This window comes from Palaemon carinicauda, unplaced genomic scaffold, assembly GCF_036898095.1.
Source record: "Palaemon carinicauda isolate YSFRI2023 unplaced genomic scaffold, ASM3689809v2 scaffold534, whole genome shotgun sequence".
In the NCBI taxonomy this organism is placed as follows: Eukaryota; Metazoa; Arthropoda; class Malacostraca; order Decapoda; family Palaemonidae; genus Palaemon; species Palaemon carinicauda.
In genome coordinates, this window is record NW_027171799.1 from 67,317 (window position 1) to 85,764 (window position 18,448).

General features: G+C 39.7%; 1 long non-coding RNA gene across 1 annotated transcript in view; it reads left to right on the top strand.

Annotated features, from left to right (window-relative positions):
* The first annotated feature begins 1,377 nt into the window (after positions 1-1,377).
* The window catches only part of LOC137637100 (uncharacterized), a 39,559-nt gene continuing 22,488 nt past the window's right edge, over positions 1,378-18,448 (top strand). Inside the window, exons 1-2 of the long non-coding RNA XR_011043389.1 lie at positions 1,378-1,465; positions 7,982-8,133. This is a non-coding gene — a long non-coding RNA (uncharacterized lncRNA). The remainder of the gene's footprint in view (positions 1,466-7,981; positions 8,134-18,448) is intronic.

Sequence of the window (18,448 nt, forward strand, 5' to 3'; positions counted from 1 at the left end):
GACTGGCCAAACAGTACTACATTAGATCCCTCTCTCTGGTTACGGCCAATTTTTTCTTTTCCTACATATGCACCAAATAGTCTGGCCTACCCTTTACACATTCTCCCCTTTCTTCGTACACTTAACACTACTTTCCTCTTGGTAAGGGTAGAAGAGACTCTTGAGCTATGGTAACCAGCTCTTCTAGGAGAAGGACACTCCAATATAAAACCATTGTTCTCTAGTCTTGGGTAGTGCCATAGCTTCTGTACCATATTCTTCCACTGTCTTTGGTTAGAGTTCTCTTGCTTGAGAGTACACTCAGGCACACAATTCTATCTTATCTCTTCCTCTTTTATATTTTTATAATTTATATATGAAATATCTATTTTAATGTAACAGTTTCTGAAATATTTAATTTCAATTGTTTATTACTTTTTCATATAGTTTATTTATTTCCTTGTTTCGTTTCCTCACTGGGCTATTTTTTCATGTTGGAGCCCTTGGGCTTATAGCAAATGAATATGTATCTGTCCCTGCAGTATTTAGCCTAAGGAAATAAGGGTAACATAAGATATATCGACTTATAAAAGGAAATATTTATTTTAATATTGTTACTATTCCTAAAATGTTCTATTTTTCCTTATTTCCTTATTTCCTTTCCTCACTAGGCTATTTTCCCTGTTGGGGCCCCTGGGCTTATAGCATCCTGCTTTTCCAACTAGGGTTGTAGCTTAGCATTTAATAATAATAATAATAATAATAATAATAATAATAATAATAATAATAATAATAATAATAACTGAAATATCCAAATTAGTCCTGAATTTTCAACTATTTGTTTATTTAATGGTTTTTCAAGTACTTATAAACATCAATTTACATTTTCATATCGATAAATTTCAGTTTTGATAAACCCATGGTATATATAATTACGAAAATTCGAAATAAAAATAATGCATTAATTCTCAAAATTTTTTGAAAATCAGTTGTACATTTTTACATTTTTTTCTCTCAAAATTTTAAGATTAGTTGTACATTTTTACATTTTTTCATAAAAAAATCACGGAATATATATAATATATATTCTGTTTTATACATTATTATTTTTTATGCATTCAAATTAAACTGAATTTGAATTTTACCAAAAAGAAAAAAAAAATTATCAGCTGGGCAGGATCAGCTGATTGAATGACTATTGCCAAATTGGAAAAAATTCCTTCATAATTCTTGCAAACTGAATCCACTCAAAATCGTATATTAAAAAGTTATCAGTAATTGAAATTACATTAAAATATCATTTTAAATTATTAATAAATGAATAATAATTTAAATAATACGATATTTTTAAATTTTATTAGGATTTTCTTTACATCTATATGCATTTCTTAATATTGATGTCTGGCTACACTGTGTTTTGTTTACCTCTGTCATGTGACTCAAACTTAAGTCCGATGGCTCACCTGAACTACTATTTCCTCTATAAGTAAGTTATTTTAGGTGTTTTTATTATATTTTATTATATTTAATTAAAGTTTTAAATACATGCGAACGGTAAAAGCTGCTTAAACTACACCAGGTTATATAAATTACCGAATTTACGATAGAATATTGAAATTTCAAAATCTCATGGCCAGAACTTTTGACCGGCCGTATTTAAGGGCTATATATCTTTATATATTAATAGCTACTATTTGAGATATTAGTATTTTTGGAAGCAGTTACGTTATTTCCTGTTTTATATTGTCATACGAGTTGTAATAGCAATGGGTTTGTCACATACAGTAGCTATTTATATAAGAAAAACGAAGTTTTTTTTTAAACAAAGCAAATTACGTGAGAAAAACCATATTTTGTTAGATTTCTCGTTTTATATTGTTCTGTTTATGATATTTTCATAAGTATATCCATCTTTTTTTTTTTTGTTAATCACCACCACCTTACACAAACCCCAGGTGAGAATTGGCCCTTGTGGGGGTTGTGAACCCCAGGTGAGAATGTGTCTTTAGGGGTGTAACAATGTAAACTACCCTTAATGTCTATGATAATAAGAGCTAATCCAAACATAAGAAAACTAGCAAAGAAATTATTTATGTTAAATTAATGGTGAAATTATAGTTATGGACAGAATATTTTGAGCCAAAAAAAAGTTCTTCCTGTAGCAAATAATTTGCTTTCACTGAATTTGACCTTCATTTCAATAGCAAATTAACCTGAAAACCTATTTGACCATCTAAGAAAGTGGATATTATTTAGAAATCTAATGGATTTTGCCCTCTATGTGCTCGCTTTCCGCACGGAAAAAGAAAAACAAGCTCCTGTGTACTGGCAAGCGGTTTATGATGAGTTGCACAGGTTAACCCCATTAATTATTACTTCTTGGGCAGTTAAGTTTTTATTTGTAGTAAAAATGTCATTTTTAAGAAAAACTTTTTTTCTCTATAGGAAATGCCTGTCATTAAGTAGAAAAGCTTTTTCCGTCTGTAGCTATCATGAAATTGATTCCTGTTTTTATAGTGTTCTGTTGGTGATAGATCCCCTACAAAAATGCCAGGTGAGAATCAGTCTTTAGGGGGATGGCAATGTAAACTACCTTTAAGTCTGAGGTAATAACTGCTGATCCCAACAGAACGATAAAAAATAAAGAAGTTCTTTATTTCTGCTAAATTAACGTGGTAAAACCACTGTTGTAGTAGGTATGGGGTGACGGAGTTGGATTTTTTATGTTCCCCCTAGGCCTCCAAAGCAGGGGAAGAAAATATTTATTTTTCATTTCCTCACTGGGCTATTTTCCCCGTTGGAGCCCCTTGGCTTATAGCATCCTGCTTTACTAACTAGAGTTGTATCTTAACAAGTAATAATAATAATGGTAACTTTACAAACTCGATGCCCCAGTCCCCCAAATCTCTAGCTATCCCTTAGGGTGAAAAGACACCTTTGGAAGGAGTGCGGCAGAGGTACCATGCTCGAACACCGTTTTCTCCCTAGCACCATTTTCTATATCTTTACCATGTTCCGATCTCAAGCACCGTGATGTGGCATCGCTCGAGGGTTTTTGCACGGCCTGGGCTCGCTTCGCCCGCAAATAAACAAAATCTCACTAATGCTTCCTTCTGGCAAGCAATACGCAGATGCGCAGCGCATGCCAGCTGCGTCTGTCACTATTTCTGGGACCATAATATGTTCAAGCATTATAAAACAGACTTGAGATGTCATATAGTCTTGCCTTATTAGTCGGAGTCTCATATTTCCGGGTGAAGTGTTACGAAATTTGGCGTTATGAGTAAACGTATTTATGACATTTAAATATCTTTTGGAAGAACACTTGCTACTGTACTTAAAATCGTCAAAGTTTGGAAATTGTTACGGAGGAGTGTTGAACTAGGTTAGTTTACAACCCTCACAATTGTCAAACATGAGACTCATGACTGAAATAAAGATTTTTTTAATTTTAGTGTACCCCCAGAGCACACTTTTTAACCCTTTTACCCCCAAAGGACGTACTGGTACGTTTCACAAAAGCCATCCCTTTACCCCCATAGACGTACCGGTACGTCCTTGCAAAAAAATGATATAAAAATTATTTTTTTCATATTTTTGATAATTTTTTAAGAAAATTCAGACATTTTCCAAGAGAATGAGACCAACCTGACCTCTCTATGACAAAAATTAAGGCTGTTAGAGCAATTTAAAAGAAATATACACCAAAATGTGCTTGGAAAAAAGTAATCCCTTGGGGGTTAAGGGTTGGAAATTTCCAAAAAGCCTGGGGGTAAAAGGGTTAATGAAGTTGATGAAAACCCAGTAAAACCTGTTGTTTATTATTTATCTAGAATCTGATTGGGAAAATTTAGGTGACGCTTAGTCAAATCCTCAGAGGTAGAGATGGGTAAAGTGCAACAAATGCATAAACAGGTCTTTGTCTTGAAACTGCCAATAGCCACTTATTATTATTATTAGTATTATTATTATTATTATTATTATTATTATTATTATTACTTGCTAAACTACAACCCTAGTTGGAAAAGCACGATACTATAAGCCCAATTGCTCCAACATAGAAAAATAGTGCCATAGCCTCTGTACCATGGTCTTCCACAGTCCCGGGTTACAGTTCTCTTGCTTGAGGGTATACTCGGTCACATTATTCTATTTTGTTTCTCTAACTCTTGTTATTTTGAAGATTTTATAGTTTATATATGAAAGATTTATTTTTTTGTAATTGTCTTTAAACTTCTCTTGTAGTTTATTTCCTTATTTCTTTTCCTCACTGGTCTGTTTTCCCTGTTAGAGCCCTTGGGCTTATAGCATCCTGCTTTTCCAACTAAGGTTGTAGCTTAGCAATTAATAATAATAATAATAATAATACGTAACAAGAGCTACTAATTGTGACATGGGAAACATAAAACAATAACTTGGAGGAAAGTTATTAAACTTACATTAATTTGAATATTTCTCATTATGCATTTGTGCAAAAATGTGTTGCGAAGAAATGTCGCGTTATTTACACAAGAAAAACAAACTAGAACGTTGTTTGTGTGTGGAGATAAACGAAATTTACAGTAATGATGAAAATAAGTGTTCCTGGTGTCAGATTTTAAACATTGAATTATTTGTTTGCGCCATTTGATGGGCGTAATGTAAATTATAGGCATTTATGAGACCATAATAGTGACCCATGTGATAGGTGTGTGCAGCATAACCTCGTACCACTTGTCAGAACAGAGGAGCTGTGAATATTTTATTTGCGAGTGAAACAATTCGCGGCATAGAAATATCCGAAGTTTTTGTAGTTGGTTAGGACGAACTGGGTCAAGGTAATGTGGGTAAATATTTACTATAGCACAACACTCCTAATGAAGGAAATAGGAAGTGTTACTTTTGTATAGGTACTTTGAAGTGTTCCGATGTAAGTTGGGAGAAACTCCCCTCAAATGGTTTTTGCTTGGACGCCCTCCCCTCGCTTTCTAAGCGGAATGGTAGTGAGAAATAGTTACCGGTACATAGAAAAAGGTACACAATTATAATCCAGGGAAATGCGTGGAATATATTGCTGCTAATGTAGCTTTTATCCTACTAGGATATTCAGACTGTAGCTTGCATTCGACTTATGATTTAGGTGGGAAAAAGTGAAAAATATATTAGTGTATATATTTTTTTATTTAAGGAGTATTTCTTTAGGTTGGAAGTGTACTTACTATAGGGAAAATTTTTTCCAAGGAAATGTTTTCCCATCCGAAGTTATATAAATTTTAGGTCTTGAATGTGAATCCATTGCTATTATGTTAGTTTGCGAGACTTCCTGGTTCAAGGTACAGTACTTCAATTCCAAAAATGTCTATTTTCAACTTAGGTTTAGAGCTTGGTACTGAACGATACGAGCCTTTATATAACGATGGACAGGGACACGTGGATAGAACATTGTCTAACCTAAGCTTCCCCACCTAACCTAACCTAACCTACAAACAGTGCCCTTACCTACAAGCAGTGTCCTCACCTACTTACCTAAAGGGGAGCTAAGACCCCCATGGGAATCCCCTTAGACTGCCTCATTCTTAGCGATAAGATTGAACTTATGCGACTGAAAACTTACTACTGTATATCATAAGAAATTATCTTGATGTGCATTGGTTTATCATTTATTATTATTATTATTGCTTGCTAAGCTACAACCCTAATTGGAAAAGCAGGATGCAATAAGCCCAAGGGCTCCATAAGTTTTTGTAGTTTATATATGAAAGATTTATTTTAATGTTACTGTTTTCAAAATATTTTAATTGTTCATTACTTCCCTCATAGTCTATCTTCCCTGTTGGAGCCCTTGCGCTTATAGCATTATGCTTTTCCAACTAGGGTTGTAACTTGGCTAATAATAATGATAATAATGAACACAGAATAGTGTGCGTGGGTGTATCCTCAAGCAAGAGATCTCTAATTTGACATTTGAAGACTGATAGAGAGGCTATGGCATTACCTAAGGTAAAGATTGAAGAACAATGGTTTACTTTTGTGAGTGTCCTTCACCTAGAAGAGCTGCTTACCATCACTAAAGAGTCTCTTGTACCCTTGCCCTTAAGGAGAAAGTAGCCACTGAACAATTACAGTGCAGTAGTTAACCCCCTTGAGCAAAGAAGAATTGTTTGGTAATTTCAGTGTTGTCAGGTGTATGAGGAGAGAGGAGATTGTGGAAAGAATAAGCCAGACTGTTCGATGTTTGTGTAGGCAGAGGAAAAAGGAGTCGCAAGATTTGCTTTTTCGTAGGAACAAATCACACATTTTTTAAAGTCCTTATGTTACTCTTCGTGCCCCCAACAACCCCAAAAGTCTCGGATTTAAGGTCAAATTGGGAGCTCGGGGGCGTGTCAGGTTTAGTTGGCTAACTACTGCCACCTCTCGATTAAAGGGATCACGTTTATATTGTTAAGAAAATACATCTATCATTTGTTTTGGAATGTATTCAAGGCATGAAGGTACACCATTCTGGTATCCTTGTTCGTTAGGCAGTAGAAATTTTTGCACATAGAGAGTAACTGTTAGACTTGAAGATTAGAATCCAGATGGGTTAAGACCATGAAAACGAATATAGTTTTTGGGCAAATCATAGGTCATGCTATTTTCCAAGGATTAAAACTGTCATAGTTGCAAGAAGATAGGTTCTTCTTAGCTAGTCTTGGGTAGTGCCATAGCCTCTGTACTATGGTCTTCCACTGTCTTGGGGTAGAATTCTCTTGCTTGAGGGTACACTATTCTATCTTGTTTCTCTTCCTCATTGTTATTTTGAAGTTTGTATAGTTTATATATGAAAGATTTATTTTAATGTTTTGTTCTTAAACTACTCATGTAGTTTTTCCCTATTTTCCTTTTCTTCATCAATACAGTACCTATATACTGTATATGTATCTTTAATTCTATTTTGTGTAAACACACACACACACATATATATATATATATATATATATATATATATATATATATATATATATATATATATATATATATAATTTATTTATTTATTTACCATCGTAATCTCCTATGCCTATTGACGCAGTCATCTCTATAATGAGCTTTTAAAACAATACTTCTCCATTCATCATCATCTTCTACTTCATAGTCCTCAGCCATGTAGGCCTGGGACTTCCGAAACTTTTAGTGCCTTGTGGAGCCTAGTTGAAGGTGTGGTGAACTAATCTCTTGGAGTGCAAAGATCATGCCCAAACCATCTCCATCTACCCCTCACCATGTTCTCATCCACATATGGGACTTGAGTAATCTCTCTCATAGTTTCATTTCCTAATCCTGTCCTGCCATTTAACTTTTAATATTCTTCAGAGGGCTTTGATGTAAAATCTACAAAATCTGTTGGATATTGTTTCATTGTTATACCACGACTCATGTCCATACAGTAACACCGATCTCGCTAAACTGATATATAACCTGTTATATGTAATTTCAGGTGATGTGATTTAAGAATTTTACTTAACCCTTTTACCCCCAAAGGACGTACTGGTAAGTTTCACAAAACACATCCCTTTACCCCTATGGACGTACCGGTACGTCCTTGCAAAAAACTGCTTTTTATTTTTTTATTGCATATTTTTTATATTTTTTTTTGAGAAACTTCAGGCATTTTCCAAGAGAATGAGACCAACCTGACCTCTCTATGACAAAAATTAAGGCTGTTAGAGCAATTCAAAAAATATATACTGCAAAATGTGCTGGGGAAAAAATAACCCCTGGGGGTTAAGGGTTGGAAAATTCCAAATAGCCTGGGTGTAAAAGGGTTAATAAGAACTTGTAATTGTGACACGTGAAACATTAGGAAACAACTTGGAAAACGAGCAGACTTTAAGTTTAATATTTTTTCTCATCTTGCAATTGATTAAGGTCTATTAAATTTCTTATTTCTGATCTAGATATTAACCTTTAGCTCCGTTGTTCAATTAGTTCATTATGCATGTTGCGTAAGATTTTTTTTCTAATTCTGACCATCCTTTACATTCAGATTTCCCCGGACGGTTCCATCCTGTTCGTAATACTGGGCATGCAGTTAATTATAATAGTCAGGCATTCTCCATCATGAGGCTCAGTACTACACACCACTCGAGAAGTTTTATTCCAGCTGTGACCAAGTTGTGGAATGATTTTCCTAATCAGGTAAGTTAAATCTGTTGAACTTCAAAAGTTTAAACAAACAGCAAATGTTTTTATGTTGAACAGGCTTGCACAAGTCCATTTATAGTTCATAAATTAAATATGTTTTAGTGTTGTTAATGTTTTTAAAGTACTTTATTTTAATTTTTATTACTTATATTGTTTATTTCCTTATTTCCTTTCCTCACTGGGCTATTTTTCCCTGTTGGAGCCCTTGGGCTTATAGCACCTTGCTTTTCCAACTAGGGTTTTAGCTTAGGTAGTAATAATGATAATAATAGCAATAATGTGTTTCGAAAAAATGGGTTATTTACCAAAGAAAAATATAAATTAGAACGTCGTAGGTGTGTGGAGACAAGAAATTTACAGTAATAATGAAAATAAGTGTCCCTGGTGTCAGATTTTAAACATTGAATTATTTGGTTGCGAGCAAAGCAAGCCACTGCGAAGCCTAAGGAAAAACCATTTGAGGGTTATGATATGAATTATAGGCATTTATGAGACCATAATAGTGACCCATGTGATAGGTGTGTGTAACACATCCACATACCACTTGAGTGAAGAGAGGAGCAGTGAATTTTTTATTTGCGAGCGAAACAACTCGCGGCATAGAAAAATCCAAAGTTTTTGTAGTTGGTTAGGACGAACCGGATCAAATGAATGTGGGTAAATGTTTACTATAACACAACACTCCTAATGAAGGAAATAGGAAGTCTTAATAGTGTATAGGTACTTTGAAGTGTTCCGATGCAAGTTGGGAGAAACTTCCCTCAAATGGTTTTTGCTTGGACGTGGTTACCCTCGCTCTCCAAGCGGAAAGGTAGCGAGAAATAGTTACCAGTACGTAGAAAAAGGTACAGAATTACAATCCAGGGAAGTGCTTGGAATATATTGCTGCTAATGTAGCTTGTATTTTACTAGGATATTCAGACTGTAGTTTGTATTTGACTTATGATTTAGGTGGGAAAAGGTGAAAATTATTAGTGTATACATTTATTTTATTTAAGGAGTATTTCTGTAGGTTGGAAGTGTACTTACTTTAGGGAAAACTTTTTCTAAGGAAGTATTTTCCCGTCCTAAGTTATATAAATTTTAGGTCTCGAATGTGAATCCAATGCTATTATGTTAGTTTGCAAGACTTCCTGGTTCAAGGTACAGTACTTCAATCCCAAAAATGTCTATTTTCAACTTTGGTTTAGAGCTTGGTACTAAATGATACGAGCCTTTGTATAACGACGGACAGAGACTCGTGGATAGAACACTGTCCGACCTAAGCTTCCGCACCTAACCTAACCTACAAGCAGTGTCCTCACCTACTTACCCAAAGGGGAGCTAAGAACCCCATAGGAACCCCCTTAGACTGCCCCATTCTTAGCGATAGGATTGAAAATAGGCTACTGAAAACTTACTATATCGTAAGAAATTATTTTGATGTGCATTGGTTTATCATTTATTATTATTATTATTATTATTATTATAATTATTATTATTACTTGCTAAGCTACAACCCTAATTGGAAAAGCAGGATGCAATAAGCCCAAGGGCTCCATAAGTTGTAGTTTATATATATATGAAAGATTTATTTTAATGTTACGGTTTTCAAAATATTTTAATTATTACTTCACGCGTTGTTTATTTTCCCTGTTGGAGCCCTTGGGCTTATAGCATTCTGCTTTTCCAACTAGGGTTGTAACTTAGCTAATAATAATGATAATAATAAACATAGAATAGTATTCGTGGGTGTATCCTCAAGCAAGAGATCTCTAATTTGACATTTGAAGACTGATAGAGAGGCTATGGCATTACCCAAGGTAAAGATTGAAGAACAATGGTTTGATTTTGTGAGTGTCCTTCACCTAGAAGAGCTGCTTACCATCGCTAAAGAGTCTCTTGTACCCTTGCCCTTAAGAAGAAAGTAGCCACTGAACAATTACAGTGCAGTAGTTAACCCCCTTGAGCAAAGAATAATTGTTTGGTAATTTCAGTGTTGTCAGGTGTATGAGGAGAGAGGAGATTGTGGAAAGAATAAGCCAGACTGTTCGATGTTTGCGTAGGCAGAGAAAAATGGAGTCGCAATATTTGCTTTTTCGTAGGAACAAATCGCTAGTTTTTAAAAAGTAAACCAAGTCCTCTTATGTTACTCTTCGTGCCCCAACAACCCCAAAAGTCTCGGATTTAAGGTCAAATTGGGAGCTCGGGGGCGTGTCAGGTTGAGTTGGCTAACTTGTGCAGCCTTGTTAGGTTGTAACAGCCATACCCAGCCTCGAATAGAGGGATCCCGTTTATATTGTTAGGAAAAGTACATTTTTGGGGGATTTTATTCAATGCATGAAGGTACAGTACACCATTCTGGTATCCTTGTTCGTTAGGCAGTAAAAGTTTTTGCACATAGAGAGTAACTGTTAGACTTTAACCCTTTTACCCCCAGGCTATTTGGAACTTTCCAGCCCTTAACCCCCAGGGGTTATTTTTTTTCAAGCACATTTTGCAGTATATTTTTTTTTAAATTGCTCTAACAGCCTTTATTTTCATCATAGAGGGGTCAGGTTGGTCTCATTCTCTTGGAAAATGCCTGAGGTTTCTCAAAAAATTATCAAAATTATGAAAAAAAATGTAAGTAGCAGTTTTTGCAAGGACGTACCGGTACGTCCATGGGGGTAAAGGGATGAGTTTTGTGAAACGTACCGGTACGTTCTTTGGGGGTAAAAAGGATAAGATTAGAATCCAGATGGGTTAAGACCATGAAAACAAATATAGTTTTTGGGCAAATCATAGGTCATGCTATTTTCCAACGATTAAAACTGTCATAGTTGCAAAAAGATAGGTTCTTCTTTGCTAGTCTCGGGTAGTGCCATAGCCTCTGTACTATGGTCTTCCACTGTCTTGGGTTAGAGTTCTCTTGAGGGTACACTATTCTATCTTGGTTCTCTTCCTCATTGTTATTTTGAAGTTTGTATAGTTTATATATGAAAGATTTATTTTAATGTTTTGTTCTTAAACTACTACTGTAGTTTTTCCCTATTTTCCTTTTCTTCATATATACAGTACCTATATACTGTATATGTATCTTTAATTCTATTTTGTGTAAACACATACACACACACACACACACACATATATATATATATATATATATATATATATATATATATATATTTATTTATTTATTTATTTATTTATTTACCATCGTAATCTCCTATGCCTATTGACGCAGTCATCTCTATAATGAGCTTTTAAAACAATACTTCTCCATTCATCATCATCTTCTACTTCATAGTCCTCAGCCATGTAGGCCTGGGTCTTCCGAAACTTTTAGTGCCTTGTGAAGCCCAATTGAAGTTTTGGTGAACTAATCTCTTGGAGTGCAAAGATCATGCCCAAACCATCTCCATCTACCCCCTATCATGATCTTATCCACATATGGCACTTGAGTAATCTCTCTCATAGTTTCATTTTCTAATCCTGTCCTGCCATTTAACCTCTAATATTCTTCAGAGGGCTTTGATGTAAAATCTACAAAATCTATTGGATATTGTTTCATTGTTATACCACGACTCGTGTCCATAGAGTAACACCGATCTCGCTAAACTGATATATAACCTGATATTTTTATTTAATTTCAGGTGATGTGATTTCAAAATTTTAAATATTTAACTTAGCCGGTGAATATATATAGCTGCAACTCTGTTGCTCGACAGACAAAAAACAGTAAAAACTCGCCAGCGATCGCTATACAGGTTGCGGGTGTGCCCACCAGCGCCAACTGTCGGCCAGATACCATACTCGATGTAAACAAAGACTCTATTTCTTCTCTGTCGACGTGTCGACAAGACGTACTTTACTCGCTGTTGAAACCTGGAGTTTTTCCCATCATATTTGGTGAAGTACTTTAATTTGGTTATGAGCTTTCGCAGTACAGGGTTTTTCTTCAAATAAATCCTTGAACTCTTTTTTGTATCGGATTCATTGTTGATGACTTAGATCGTTTTTTGGAATTTTCCCTTGACCAATTCAAAATGGCTGACCTTTCACAAGTTCCCAAGTTTAGAAAATGCAATGCTAGGGACTGTCATAGGCGTCTTCCAAAGGCTTCTCTCGACCCTCACACTGTTTGTTCCAATTGTCGGGGTAAAACCTGTCAATTGGAAGATCGGTGTGAGGAATGCGTGGGCCTTTCGGAATTCGATTTTATCGAATTTGAGAAGTATACACGCAGACTAGAGAGAGATAGGGTAAGGAGAAGTTCTTCTAGGTCGGTAGATTTTTCCTCTCCTCATGCCCCTCAACCTAATCCTTCCCCTGTAGTGGTTGTTCCTAACCCCCCTCCTAGCACTCAGGAACCATCGATGGCTGACATGATGCGTGCTATCCATGCCTTGGGGGAGAGAGTTGAGTCCCTTGCAAGTGACCGCAATCAACTCATGGCGGATGTTAAGGAACTAAAGTGCCAAAGTGCCGCGGGAAGTGATAAAGTGCCTAGTGTTTCTCAAAGTGTTGTGAACAGTGTTGCGCTTGAGGGTTCGTCTGTTCGTGCCTGTCGTCCTCCTAGTCCGGGACCTCTTGCAAGCTCCCAAGCCCAGGGGAGAAGCAATGTCGTACGACTCATGGGTTCGAGAGGCCTTGATCAGCGAACAGACGTTCCCTCTATGGTATCAGGCGTATCTCCCCAAGATCGCCCCTACCAACGTAAGACGAGAGAGCCCGTTTTTACCTCGTCGTCCGAAGGTGTTTCTCGTAAGAAACCTTGGACCAAGGTCTCACGACCTTTGAAGCGTAAGTCGGTCCCTTCAGGACAAGTCCAACGTCCCGGTTGTAGCCACTGGGTCAGTTCGGACTCGTTGCCGTCATCTGATGACTGCTCGCCGCCTAAGAGAGGCAAAGCGGTGCCGCCTCAGTCGCTCACCCTGTCTGTTGCCGCACCTGCCGCCGTAGACCCTAAATGGGTGTTGCTGCAGGACACGCAGTCCAAGCTTGCGTCCTTGATGGAGGACTTCAATGCGGAGAAGGTTGCTGCTGAACCTTCTGGCCAACAACCATCCAAGCGATCTGTTGTGCGTCCTGTTGACGCTGAGGTTACTTTCTCGCGTCTACCAGTTGGGGTTGTACCTCCACCGATGCGACCCAGTGTGGGTGGCCAGCCGCACGTTGACGTTAGGCGACGCACGGAGGTGGTTGTTGACGTTCAGGACGGTCGGCAACCATCAGAGGTGACTTGTTTTGACGCGGTGCGTCAACCTCCGCAACCCGGTATGGTGTTGACTGCACAACCCAGACGGTCTAAACAGTCTCGGGTGGACGCTGTGCGTCCTCGCGCACCCATGGTTGTTGACAGTTCACTGACTGTGCAGCAGTTCCATGACGCTGCGTCCGGCTCCGTCACGCATGCACCAGTGCGACCGGACTCAGCGAGCCAAACGTTGCCCACTCCTTTGCCGTTTCCTCATCAGTTTTCGGATGAGGAACTATCAGATGAGGACGTTGCTGAACCACAAGAGGATCAACCTTCAGAACTTGACGAGCCTAAGGCAACTCAACCATCATTGGACTTTAGAAAAGTCATGGCTGTATTTAAGGAGTTGTTCCCTGACCACTTTGTTTCTGTGGCTCCTCGTTCGCCGCCGTCAGAGTTTGTATTAGGCGTGCCTGCTACCGCACCTGCCTTTACTAAACTCGTTCTCTCTCGCTCATCCAAGAGAGCTTTGCGGTTGTTGGGAGATTGGCTAGAGACTAAGAAGAGTTTAGGAAAGACAGCATTTGCCTTTCCCCCATCTAAACTCTCGTCTAGATCGAGCGTCTGGTATGCCACGGGAGAAGTTCTCGGCTTGGGAGTTCCTGCCTCTGCCCAGGGCGACTTCTCAAGTCTTGTAGACTCTCCCCGCTGCCTTGCCATGAGACGCTCGAAGATTTGTTGGTCACCATCGGACCTGGACCACCTTCTTAAAGGGATATTTAGGGCTTTCGAAGTCTTTAACTTCCTAGTCTGGTGCTTAGGAGCCCTGAGCAGGAAAATCTCTTCTGCAGATAAGGATGTTTCCTTGCTCATTATGTCCTGCATGGACAAGGCCGTCCGTGATGGGTCCAACGAGCTAGCCGCCTCATTCACGTCCGGAGTCCTGAAGAAGCGAGAGTCTCTCTGTTCTTTCCTGTCTGCTGGAGTGATGCCATGCCAAAGATCTGAGCTACTCTTTGCTCCCCTTTCCAAGTGCCTGTTTCCTGAAGTCTTGGTAAAGGAGATTGCCTTATCTTTAGTTCAGAAGGACACCCACGATCTAGTTGCGTCCTCGGCTCGCAAAGCTCCCCCTTTGCCTACATTGTCTGCTAGACCGAGGATAGACACTCCAGCGTCTCGCTTTATTCCGCCCTTTCGTGGCAGAGCCTCCAGCAGAGGAGGTGCTCGTGCCGAAGGGAAGCGAGGGAAGAAGAAAGGATCCAAGTCCTCTAAGGGCAGAGTCTGACTGCCCGCAACTTCAGACAGCAGTAGGAGCCAGACTCAAGAACTTCTGGCAAGCCTGGGAGAAGAGAGGCGCAGATCAACAATCTGTGAAGTTACTCAGAGAGGGGTACAAAATCCCTTTTGTACGCAAACCCCCTCTAGCGACGTCCCCCATCGATCTCTCTCCCAGGTACAGAGAGGAAGAAAAGAGACAAGCCCTGAAACTGGAAGTGTCTCTTTTGCTAGAGAAGGGAGCGGTGGTCAAAGTCTCGGACCTTCGATCACTGGGGTTTTACAACCGTCTCTTCCTAGTATCAAAGAAGACAGGAGGTTGGAGACCGGTGCTAGACGTCAGTGCTCTGAATGTCTTTGTCACAAAGACGAAGTTCTCCATGGAGACCACAAAGTCAGTCTTAGCAGCGGTCAGAAACGAAGACTGGATGGTCTCGCTAGACCTAAGGGACGCCTACTTCCACATCCCCATTCACTCAGACTCCCAACCTTTTCTGAGATTCGTCTTCGAAGATGTGGTTTACCAGTTTCGGGCCCTGTGCTTTGGCCTAAGCACAGCTCCTCTCGTATTTACGAGGCTGATGAGGAATGTGGCCAAATTCCTCCACTTATCGGACATCCGAGCCTCCCTTTATTTGGACGACTGGCTTCTCAGAGCCTCTTCCAGTCGTCGCTGTCTGAAGGATCTCAAGTGGACTCTAGATCTGACCAAGGAATTGGGACTCCTAGTCAATTTGGAAAAGTCGCAGCTGGTCCCATCCCAAACTATTGTGTATTTAGGGATGGAGATTCACAGTCAAGCTTTTCGGGCTTTTCCGTCGGCCCCCAGAATAGATCAAGCCCTGCTATCCATCCAGAAGATGCTGAAGAAAGAACGCTGCTCAGTCAGGCTGTGGATGAGTCTGGTAGGGACGCTGTCATCCCTGGAGCAATTTGTATCACTAGGAAGACTACACCTCCGTCCTCTTCAATTCCATCTGGCTTTTCACTGGAAAAAGGACAAGACGCTAGAGGCGGTCTCGATCCCGATTTCCGGAAAGATAAAGTCTTGTCTGACTTGGTGGAAGGACAATATCAACCTAAGAGAGGGTCTTCCCCTGGCTGTTCAGATACCCAACCACGTTCTCTTCTCGGACGCATCGGACTTGGGCTGGGGCGCGACGCTGGACGGTCGGGAATGCTCAGGTCTGTGGAACTCGAGTCAAAGGAGCATGCATATCAACTGCAAGGAGCTGTTGGCAGTTTATCTGGCCTTGAAAAGCTTCGAGTATCTCCTTCGAGGCAAAGTGGTGGAAGTAAACTCGGACAACACCACGGCCTTGGCGTACATCTCCAAACAAGGAGGTACCCACTCACTGACGTTGTACGAGATCGCAAGGGACCTGCTCATCTGGTCAAAAGGTCGAGACATCTCCCTAGTAACGAGGTTCATCCAGGGCGACTTGAACGTCATAGCAGATTGTCTCAGTCGGAAAGGGCAGATAATTCCAACCGAATGGACCCTCCACAAGGATGTGTGCAAGAGACTTTGGGCCACTTGGGGTCAACCAACCATAGATCTCTTTGCAACCTCGCTGACCAAGAGGCTTCCAATCTATTGCTCCCCAGTCCCGGACCCAGCAGCAATACATATAGATGCCTTCCTCCTAGATTGGTCACATCTGGATCTCAACGCATTCCCACCATTCAAGATTGTCAACAAGGTACTGCAGAAGTTCGCCTCTCACGAAGGGACAAGGTTGACGCTAGTTGCTCCCCTCTGGCCCGCGAGAGAATGGTTCACCGAGGTACTTCGATGGTTAGTAGACGTTCCCAGAAGTCTTCCTCTAAGAGTAGACCTTCTACGTCAGCCACACGTAAAGAAGGTACACCAAAGCCTCCACGCTCTTCGTCTGACTGCCTTCAGACTATCGAAAGACTCTCGAGAGCTAGAGGCTTTTCGAAGGAGGCAGCCAGTGCGATTGCTAGAGCAAGGAGAGCGTCTACCATTAGAGTCTACCAATCGAAGTGGGAAGTCTTCCGAGACTGGTGCAAGTCAGTTTCTGTATCCTCGACCAGTACCTCTGTAGCCCAAATAGCTGATTTTCTCTTATACCTGAGAAAAGGACGATCCCTTTCAGCTCCCACTATCAAGGGCTACAGAAGCATGTTGGCATCGGTCTTCCGGCATAGAGGCTTAGATCTTTCCAACAATAAAGATCTGCAAGACCTCCTTAAGTCTTTTGAGACCACTAAGGAGCGTCGTTTGGCTACTCCTGGGTGGAATTTAGACGTGGTACTAAGATTCCTCATGTCAGACAGGTTTGAGCCTTTACAGTCAGCCTCCCTGAAAGATCTCACTCTTAAGACACTTTTCCTGGTATGCTTAGCCTCGGCTAAAAGAGTCAGTGAGATTCATGCCTTCAGCAAGAACATCGGATTTTCGTCGGAAAAAGCTACTTGTTCGCAGCAACTTGGTTTTCTAGCCAAAAATGAGCTACCTTCTCGGCCTTGGCCTAAATCTTTCGATATTCCCAGCTTATCGGAGATCGTAGGCAATGAACTAGAAAGAGTCTTATGCCCTGTTAGAGCTCTTAAGTTCTATTTAGATCGTACTAAACCTTTACGAGGCCAATCTGAAGCTTTATGGTGTTCAGTTAAGAAACCATCCTTGCCTATGTCAAAGAATGCTTTGTCATACTTTATCAGATTGTTAATACGAGAAGCTCATTCACATCTGAGTGAGGAAGACCGAGCTTTGCTTAAGGTTAAGACGCACGAAGTTAGAGCTGTAGCAACTTCCGTGGCCTTTAAGCAAAATAGATCTCTGCAAAGTATAATGGACGCAACCTATTGGAGAAGCAAGTCAGTGTTCGCGTCATTTTACTTGAAAGATGTCCAGTCTCTTTACGAGAACTGCTACACACTGGGACCATTCGTAGCAGCGAGTGCAGTAGTGGGTGAGGGCTCAACCACTACAATTCCCTAATTCCATATCCTTTTAATCTGTCTCTTGAAATGTTTTTAATGTTGTTTTTTATGGGTTGTCCGGAAGGCTAAGAAGCCTTTCGCATCCTGGTTGATTTGGCGGGTGGTCAAAGTCATTTCTTGAGAGCGCCCAGATTAGGGGTTTGATGAGGTCCTGTTGTATGGGTTGCAGCCCTTGATACTTCAGCTCCTAGGGGTCTGTCAGCATCCTAAGAGGATCGCGAGGCTCCGTAAGGAAGACGTACTTACAAGGCAGAGTAATCGTCTAAGTCGACTTCCTTAACAGGTACCTATTTATTTTGTTTTTGTTATATTGATAACTTCCAAAATGAAATAAAAACTCTTGGCTTATACGATGTAAACATATTTAACTGGTCTCTACCCACCACCCTGGGTGTGTATCAGCTATTATATATTCACCGGCTAAGTTAAATATTTAAAAATGATATTTTAATTATAAAATAAATTTTTGAATATACTTACCCGGTGAATATATAAATTAAATGACCCTCCCTTCCTCCCCAATAGAGACGCAGTGGGATGAGAAGAAATTGAGTCTTTGTTTACATCGAGTATGGTATCTGGCCGACAGTTGGCGCTGGTGGGCACACCCGCAACCTGTATAGCGATCGCTGGCGAGTTTTTACTGTTTTTTGTCTGTCGAGCAACAGAGTTGCAGCTATATATATTCACCGGGTAAGTATATTCAAAAATTTATTTTATAATTAAAATATCATTTTTACTTAACCCTTTAACCCCCAGGCTATTTGGAAATTTCCAACCCTTAACCCCCAGGGGGTTATTTTTTTTTCAAGCACATTTTGCAGTATATTTTTTTAAAATTGCTTTAACAGCCTTAATTTTTGTCATAGAGAGGTCAGGTTGGCCTCATTCTCTTGGAAAGTG